The sequence below is a fragment of the Triticum dicoccoides genome, chromosome 7A, assembly GCF_002162155.2.
Source record: "Triticum dicoccoides isolate Atlit2015 ecotype Zavitan chromosome 7A, WEW_v2.0, whole genome shotgun sequence".
NCBI lineage: Eukaryota > Viridiplantae > Streptophyta > Magnoliopsida > Poales > Poaceae > Triticum > Triticum dicoccoides.
In genome coordinates this window covers 515,779,043-515,788,767 of record NC_041392.1, presented here as the reverse complement: position 1 = coordinate 515,788,767, position 9,725 = coordinate 515,779,043, and the positions used below count along the sequence as shown (strand labels likewise).

Sequence of the window (9,725 nt, the reverse complement as noted above, 5' to 3'; positions counted from 1 at the left end):
GTTTACTTGGTGCCATTTGCAACTAGACCATCGACTCGCAACTAGTTTGTCTTTTCTTCTTTTTTTCCATGATTGCCCCAATTGCAAGTCCACCATCGACTCGCAACTGCGAGGGGCCTGAATGTGTAACGCCTGGATAATCTTGCTACAGTAATCCCACGCTAATCATGCCATGTCATCCCGATTACTGTTGCTAAACGTCCGTTAGTTCAAACCACGTCAAATTCAAATTTAAAATTAATGTCGGCAATAAAAGTTTTCAAAAATTGAAACAAAAATGTTCGGTGGTTGCCAAATATTACAAAGGTAATTATGGTGCAGCAAACACATTTTTATAAAATGTCTAAATAATTTAAAATGTTTAAAAACAGAAATGCAAATAGATAAAAACAAAACAGAAAAAAAAGAGAAACCCCCCTGGGCCGTGGCCCAACTGGGCCAACCCTACCGGCCCAGCCGGCCACCCCACCAGGCCGGCCCAACCACTCCCTCTCCCCATAACTCCCCACTCCCCCTGTAACCCTAACCTGTTGGAAATATGCCCTAGAGGCAATAATAAAAGCATTATTATTATATTTCCTTGTTCATGATAATTGTCTTTATTCATGCTATAATTGTGTTATCCGGAAATCGTAATACATGTGTGAATAACAGACATCAACATGTCCCTAGTGAGCCTCTAGTTGACTAGCTCGTTGATCAACAGATAGTCATGGTTTCCTGACTATGGACACTGGATGTCATTGATAACAAGATCACATCATTGGGAGAATGATGTAATGGACAAGACCCAATCCTAAACATAGCACAAGATCGTATAGTTCGTTTGCTAGAGTTTTCCAATGTCAAAGTATCTTTTCCTTAGACCATGAGATCGTGTAACTCCCGGATACCGTAGGAGTGCTTTGGGTATGCCAAACGTCACAACGTAACTGGGTGACTATAAAGGTAGACTACGGGTATCTACGAAAGTGTCTGTTGGGTGACATGGATCAAGACTGGGATTTGTCACTCCGTATGACGGAGAGGTATCACTGGGCCCACTCAGTAATGCATCATCATAAGGAGCTCAGAGTGACCAAGTGTCTGGTCACGGGATCATGCATTACGGTACGAGTAAAGTGACTTGCTGGTAACGAGATTGAACGAGGTATTGGGATACCGACGATCGAATCTCGGGCAAGTAACATATCGATAGACAAAGGGAATAACGTACGGGGTTGATAGAATCCTCGACATCGTGGTTCATCCGATGAGATCATCGTGGAGCATGTGGGATCCAACATGGGTATCCAGATCCCGCTGTTGGTTATTGACCGGAGAGTCGTCTCGGTCATGTCTGCTTGTCTCCCGAACCCGTAGGGTCTACACACTTAAGGTTAAGTTACGCTAGGGTTGTAAGGATATGTATATGCAGTAACCCGAATGTTGTTCGGAGTCCCGGATGAGATCCCGGACGTCACGAGGAGTTCCGGAATGGTCCGGAGGTAAAGATTTATATATGGGAAGTCCTGTTTCGGGTATCGGGACAAGTTTCGGGGTTATCGGTATTGTACCGGGACCACCGGAAGGGTCCCGGGGGTCCACCGGGTGGGTCCACCTGTCCCGGGGGGGCACATGGGCTGTAGGGGGTGCGCCTTGGCCTAATGGGCCAAGGGCACCAGCCCCACATAGGCCCATGCGCCTAGGGTTTATGGGGGAAAGAGTCCTAGGAGGGGAAGGCACCTCCTAGGTGCCTTGGGGGGAAGGGAAACCCCCCTTGGCCGCCGCACCCCCTAGGAGATTGGATCTCCTAGGGCCGGCCACCCCCCCCTTGGCCCTCCTATATATAGTGGGGGAGAGGAGGGACTTCATACCTGAACGCCTTGGCCTTTGGTTGCCTCCTTCTCCCTCCCCAACACCTCCTCCACCTCCATAGTGCTTAGCGAAGCTCTGCCGGAGTACTGCAGCTCCATCAACACCACGCCGTCGTGCTGCTGCTGGTGCCATCTCCCTCAACTTCTCCTCCCTCCCTTGCTGGATCAAGAAGGAGGAGACGTGGCTGTTCCGTACGTGTGTTGAACGCGGAGGTGCCGTCCGTTCGGCGCTGGTCATCGGTGATTTGGATCACGTCGAGTACGACTACATCATCACCGTTCTTTTGAACGCTTCCGCTCGCGATCTACAAAGGTATGTAGATGCATCTAATCACTCGTTGCTGGATGAACTCCTAGATGATCTTGGTGAAACGAGTAGGAAAATTTTTGTTTTCTGCAACGTTCCCCAACAGTGGCATCATGAGCTAGGTCTATGCGTAGTTCTTCTTGCGCGAGTAGAACACAATTTGTTGTGGGCGTAGATTTGTAAACTTTCTTGCCGTTACTAGTCCTTTCTTGCTTCAGCAGTATTGTGGGATGAAGCGGCCCGGACCAACCTTACACGTACGCTTACGTGAGACCTGTTCCACCGACTAACATGCACTAGATGCATAAGGTGGCTGGCGGGTGTTTGTCTCTCCTACTTTAGTTGGAGCGGAATCGATGAACAGGGTCCTTATGAAGGGTAAATAGAAGTTGACAAATCACGTTGTGGCTTTAACGTAGGTAAGAAGACGATCTTGCTAGAACTCTAATTCAGCCACGTAAAAAAACTTGCAACAACAATTAGAGGACGTCTAACTTGTTTTTGCAGCAAGTGGTTTGTGATATGATATGGCCAAAGTTGTGATGAATGATGAATGATCTATATGTGATGTATGAGATGTTCATGCTATTGTAATAGGATTCACGACTTGCATGTCGATGAGTATGACAACCGGCAGGAGCCATAGGAGTTGTCTTTATTCTTTTCTATGACCTGCGTGTCATCGAGAAACGCCATGTAAATTACTTTACTTTATTGCTAAACGCGTTAGCCATAGTAGTAGAAGTAATAGTTGGCGAGCAACTTCATGGAGACACGATGATGGAGATCATGATGATGGAGATCATGGTGTCAAGCCGGTGACAAGATGATCATGGAGCCCCAAGATGGAGATCAAAGGAGCTATGTGATATTGGCCATATCATGTCACATTTATTATTTGATTGCATGTGATGTTTATCATGTTTTGCATCTTGTTTACTTAGAACGACGGTAGTAAATAAGGTGATCCCTCATACTAATTTCAAGAAGTGTTCCCCCTAACTGTGCACCGTTGCGACAGTTCGTTGTTTCAAAACACCACGTGATGATCGGGTGTTTTATTCAGACGTTCACATACAACGGGTGTAAGACAGATTTACACATGCAAACACTTAGGTTGACTTGACGAGCCTAGCATGTACAGACATGGCCTCGGAACACAGAAGACCGAAAGGTCGAGCATGAGTCGTATAGAAGATACGATCAACATGAAGATGTTCACCGATGTTGACTAGTCCGTCTCACGTGATGATCGGACACGGTCTAGTTTAACTCGGATCATGTAATACTTAGATGGATAGAGGGATGTCTAATCTAAGTGGGAGTCCACTAATAATTTGATTAGTTGAACTTAATTATCATGAACTTAGTCTAAAATCTTTGCAATATGTCTTGTAGATCAAATGGCCAACGTAGTCCTCAACTTCAACGCGTTCCTAGAGAAAACTAAGCTGAAAGACGATGGCAGCAACTATACGGACTGGGTCCGGAACCTGAGGATCATCCTCATAGCTGCCAAGAAAGATTATGTCCTACAAGCACCGCTTGGTGACGCACCCGTTCTCCCTGCAGAACAAGATGTTATGAACGCTTGGCAGGCACATTTCGATGACTACTCCCTCGTTCAGTGCGGCATGCTTTACAGCCTAGAGCCGGGGCTCCAAAAGCGTTTTGAGAGACATGGAGCATATGAGATGTTCGAAGAGCTGAAAATGGTTTTCCAAGCTCATGCCCGGGTTGAGAGATATGAAGTCTCCGACAAATTCTTCAGCTGTAAGATGGAGGAAAACAGTTCTGTCAGTGAGCACATACTCACTATGTCTGGGTTGCATAACCGCTTGACTCAGCTGGGTGTTAATCTCCCGGATGATGCGGTCATTGACAGAATCCTCCAGTCGCTTCCACCAAGCTACAAGAGCTTTGTGATGAACTTCAATATGCAGGGGATGGAAAAGACCATTCCTGAAGTATTTTCTATGCTGAAATCAGCAGAGGTAGAAGTCAGGAAGGAACATCAAGTGTTGATGGTCAATAAAACCACTAAGTTCAAGAAAGGCAAGGGTAAAAAGAACTTCAAGAAGGACGGCAAGGAGGTTGCCGCGCCCGGCAAGCAAGCTGCCGGGAAGAAGCCAAAGAATGGACCCAAGCCCGAGACTGAGTGCTTTTATTGCAAGGGAAGCGGTCACTGGAAGCGGAACTTCCCTAAGTACTTAGCGGATAAGAAGGCCGGCAAAACAAAAGGTATATGTGATATACATGTAATTGATGTGTACCTTACTAGTGCCCGTAGTGGCTCCTGGGTATTTGATACCGGTGCAGTTGCTCACATTTGTAACTCAAAGCAGGGGCTGCGGAATAAGCGGAAACTGGCAAAGGACGAGGTGACGATGCACGTCGGGAATGGTTCCAAGGTCAATGTGATCGCCGTCGGCACGCTACCTCTGCATCTCCCTTCGGGATTAGTTTTAAACCTTAATAATTGTTATTTAGTGCCAGCTTTGAGCATGAACATTGTATCGGGATCTCGTTTAATTCGAGATGGCTACTCTTTTAAATCTGAGAATAATGGTTGTTCCATTTTTTTGAGAGATATGTTTTATGGTCATGCTCCTATGGTGAATGGTTTATTCCTTATGAATCTCGAACGTGATGCTACACATATTCATAATGTGAGTACCAAAAGAAGTAAGGTTGATAATGATAGTCCCACATACCTGTGGCACTGCCGCCTTGGTCACATAGGTGTCAAACGCATGAAGAAGCTCCATGCTGATGGACTTTTAGAGTCTCTTTATTATGAATCATTTGACACGTGCGAACCATGCCTTATGGGTAAAATGACCAAGACTCCGTTCTCAGGAACAATGGAGCGAGCAACCGACTTATTGGAAATCATACATACTGATGTGTGCGGTCCGATGAGTGTTGAGGCTCGCGGTGGCTATCGTTATGTTCTCACCCTCACTGAGGATTTAAGTAGGTATGGGTATATCTACTTAATGAAACACAAGTCTGAAACCTTTGAAAAGTTCAAGGAATTTCAGAGTGAGGTTGAAAATCAACGTGACAGGAAAATCAAGTTTCTACGATCAGATCGTGGAGGAGAATACTTGAGTCACGAGTTTGGGGCACACTTAAGAAAATGTGGAATAGTTTCACAACTCACGCCGCCTGGAACACCTCAGCGTAATGGTGTGTCCGAACGTCGTAATCGCACTCTGTTAGATATGGTGCGATCTATGATGTCTCTTACCGATTTACCGCTTTCTTTTTGGGGCTATGCTTTAGAGACTGCCGCATTCACTTTAAATAGGGCTCCGTCGAAATCCGTTGAGACGACACCGTATGAATTATGGTTTGGGAAGAAACCTAAGCTGTCATTTCTAAAAGTTTGGGGATGCGATGCTTATGTCAAGAAACTTCAACCTGAAAAGCTCGAACCCAAGTCGGAAAAATGCGTCTTCATAGGATACCCAAAAGAAACTATTGGGTACACCTTCTACCTCAGATCCGAAGGCAAGATCTTTGTTGCCAAGAATGGGTCCTTTCTGGAGAAAGAGTTTCTCTCGAAAGAAGTAAGTGGGAGGAAAGTAGAGCTTGATGAAGTATTGCCTCTTGAACTGGAAAATGGCGCAACTCAAGAAAATGTTCCTGAGATGCCAGCAGGAAGTTAATGATAATGATCAAGATACTTCTGATCAAGCCCCTACTGAAATTCGAAGGTCCACAAGGACACGTTCCGCACCAGAGTGGTACGGCAACCCTGTCTTGGAAATCATGTTGTTAGACAATGGTGAACCTTCGAACTATGAAGAAGCGATGGCGGGCCCAGATTCCGACAAATGGCTAGAAGCCATGAAATCCGAGATAGGATCCATGTATGAAAACAAAGTATGGACTTTGACTGACTTGCCCGTTGAGCGGCGAGCCATAGAAAATAAATGGATCTTTAAGAAGAAGACAGACGCGGATGGTAATGTGACCATCTATAAAGCTCGGCTTGTCGCTAAGGGTTATCGACAAGTTCAAGGGGTTGACTACGATGAGACTTTCTCACCGGTAGCGAAGCTGAAGTCCGTCCGAATCATGTTAGCAATTGCCGCATTCTATGATTATGAGATATGGCAAATGGACGTCAAAACGGCATTCCTTAATGGTTTCCTTAAGGAAGAATTGTATATGATGCAGCCGGAAGGTTTTGTCGATCCTAAGAATGCTGACAAAGTGTGCAAGCTCCAACGCTCGATTTATGGGCTGGTGCAAGCATCTCGGAGTTGGAACATTCGCTTTGATGAGATGATCAAAGCGTTTGGGTTTACACAGACTTATGGAGAAGCCTGCGTTTACAAGAAAGTGAGTGGGAGCTCTGTAGCATTTCTCATATTATATGTAGATGACATACTTTTGATGGGAAATGATATAGAACTCTTGGACAGCATCAAGGCCTACTTGAATAAAAGTTTTTCAATGAAGGACCTTGGAGAAGCTGCTTATATATTAGGCATCAAAATCTATAGAGATAGATCGAGACGCCTCATAGGTCTTTCACAAAGCACATACCTTGATAAGATATTGAAGAAGTTCAATATGGATCAATCCAAGAAGGGGTTCTTGCATGTGTTACAAGGTATGAAATTGAGCTCAGCTCAATGTCCGACCACGGCAGAAGATATAGATGAGATGAGCGTCATCCCCTATGCATCAGCCATAGGTTCTATTATGTATGCCATGTTGTGTACCAGACCTGATGTAAACCTTGCCGTAAGTTTGGTAGGAAGGTACCAAAGTAATCCCGGCAAGGAACACTGGACAGCGGTCAAGAATATCCTGAAGTACCTAAAAAGGACTAAGGAAATGTTTCTCGTTTATGGAGGTGACGAAGAGCTCGTCGTAAAGGGTTACGTCGACACTAGCTTTGACACAGATCTGGATGACTCTAAGTCACAAACCGGATACGTGTATATTTTGAATGGTGGGGCAGTAAGCTGGTGCAGTTGCAAGCAAAGCGTCGTGGCGGGATCTACATGTGAAGCGGAGTACATGGCAGCCTCGGAGGCAGCACATGAAGCAATATGGGTGAAGGAGTTCATCACCGACCTAGGAGTCATACCCAATGCGTCGGGGCCGATCAAGCTCTTCTGTGACAACACTGGAGCTATTGCACTTGCCAAGGAGCCCAGGTTTCACAAGAAGACAAGGCACATCAAGCGTCGCTTCAACTCCATTCGTGAAAATGTTCAAGATGGAGACATAGAGATTTGTAAAGTACATACGGACCTGAATGTAGCAGATCCGTTGACTAAACCTCTCCCTAGAGCAAAACATGATCAACACCAGAATTCCATGGGTGTTCGATTCATCACAATGTAACTAGATTATTGACTCTAGTGCAAGTGGGAGACTGTTGGAAATATGCCCTAGAGGCAATAATAAAAGCATTATTATTATATTTCCTTGTTCATGTAAACGAAGAGGTATCTCTGGGCCCACTCGGTAGGACATCATCATATGCGCAATGTGACCAAGGAGTTGATCACGGGATGATGTGTTACGAAACGAGTAAAGTGACTTGCCGGTAACGAGATTGAACAAGGTATCGGTATACCGACGATCGAATCTCGGGCAAGTAAAATACCGCTAGACAAAGGGAATTGAATACGGGATCAATTGAGTCCTTGACATCGTGGTTCATCCGATGAGATCATCGTGGAACATGTGGGAGCCAACATGGGTATCCAGATCCCGCTGTTGGTTATTGACTGGAGAACGTCTCGGTCATGTCTGCATGTCTCCCGAACCCGTAGGGTCTACACACATAAGGTTTGATGACGCTAGGGTTATAAAGGAAGCTTGTATGTGGTTACCGAATGTTGTTCGGAGTCCCGGATGAGATCCCGGACGTCACGAGGAGTTCCGGAGGTAAAGATTTATATATGGGAAGTCCTGTTTCGGCCATCGGGACAAGTTTCGGGGTCATCGGTATTGTACCGGGACCACCGGAAGGGTCCCGGGGGCCCACCGGGTGGGGCCACCTGCCCCGGGGGGCCACATGGGCTGTAGGGGGTGCGCCTTGGCCTACATGGGCCAAGGGCACCAGCCCCAAGAGGCCCATGCGCCTAGGGAACCCTAGAGGGAAGAGTCCTCAAGGGGGAAGGCACCTCCGAGGTGCCTTGGGGAGGATGGACTCCTCCCCCCCTCTTGGCCGCCGCACCAGATGCCATCTGGAGGCTGGCCGCCGCCCCTTGGGGTGGGAAACCCTAAAGGGGGCGCAGCCCTCCCCTTCCCCTATATATATGAGGCCTAGGGGCTGCCCAGAAAACGCGATTTGATCTCTCGTTGGTGCAGCCCTGCCCCTCTCCCTCCTCCTCTTCTCCCATGGTGCTTGGCGAAGCCCTGCGGGATTGCCACGCTCCTCCACCACCACCACGCCATTGTGCTGCTGTTGGATGGAGTCTTCCTCAACTTCTCCCTCTCTCCTTGCTGGATCAAGGCGTGGGAGACGTCACCGGGCTGTACGTGTGTTGAACGCGGAGGTGCCGTCCGTTCGACACTTGATCATCGGTGATCTGAATCACGACGAGTACGACTCCATCAACCCCGTTCACTTGAACGCTTCCGCTTAGAGATCTACAAGGGTATGTAGATGCACTCCCTTTCTACTCGTTGCTGGTCTCTCCATAGATAGATCTTGGTGATACGTAGGAAATTTTTTGAATTTCTGCTACGTTCCCCAACACTTAGGGGGGTGTACTCGATGCCACTTGCAACTCGACCTTGGACTCACAACTAGTCTTTTTTTGTCTTTCTTTTTTGCCATAATTGCCCCAATTGCAAGTCCACCATCAACTCTCAGCTGCAAGGCCCCAAATGCCCCAGCTGCAACTTGACCATCGACTCGCAACTCAGGGGGGGTGTTTACTCAATGCCACTTCGCAACTCGACCTTGGACTTGCAACTGGTCTGTTTTTGTTGTGTGTTGTTGTTGTTACTGTTGTTGTTTGTTGTTTTTGTTTGTTCACAATTACTTTCCTTGTAAATACAAGCAACTTTTTGGTTTTACCGATGAAATACAAGGAACCGTGGGCCCCGCATGCCCCAGTTGCGACTCGACCATCGACTTGCAACTGGGGGGTGTTTACTCGGTGCCACTTTGCAACTCGACCATGAACTTGCAAGTGGTATGTTTTGTTGTGTTTCTTTTTTGCCATAATTGCCCCAGTTGCAAGTCTACCATCGACTCGCAACTGTGAGGGACCGAATGCCCCCGTTAGAACTCGACCCCCGACCCGCTACTTCGAGGGGGGGGTGTTTACTTGATGCCACTTGCAACTAGACCATCGACTCACAACTGGTCAATTTTTTGTCTTCTTGTTTGACATGGTTGCCCTAATTGCAACTCTAGCATCGACTCGCAACTGCGAGGGCCTGAATGCCCCAGTTGCAACTCGACCATCGACTCGCAACTCGGGGCGGTGTTTACTCGATGCCACTTGCAACTCGACCTTGGACTCGCAACTGGTCTGTTTGTTATCATAATTGCCCCAGTTGCAAGTCCACCATCG

General features: G+C 47.0%; 1 pseudogene; it reads left to right on the top strand.

Moving 5' to 3' along the window:
- LOC119328768 overlaps positions 1-9,725 on the top strand; it is a 29,937-nt pseudogene that overhangs the window by 12,064 nt on the left and 8,148 nt on the right.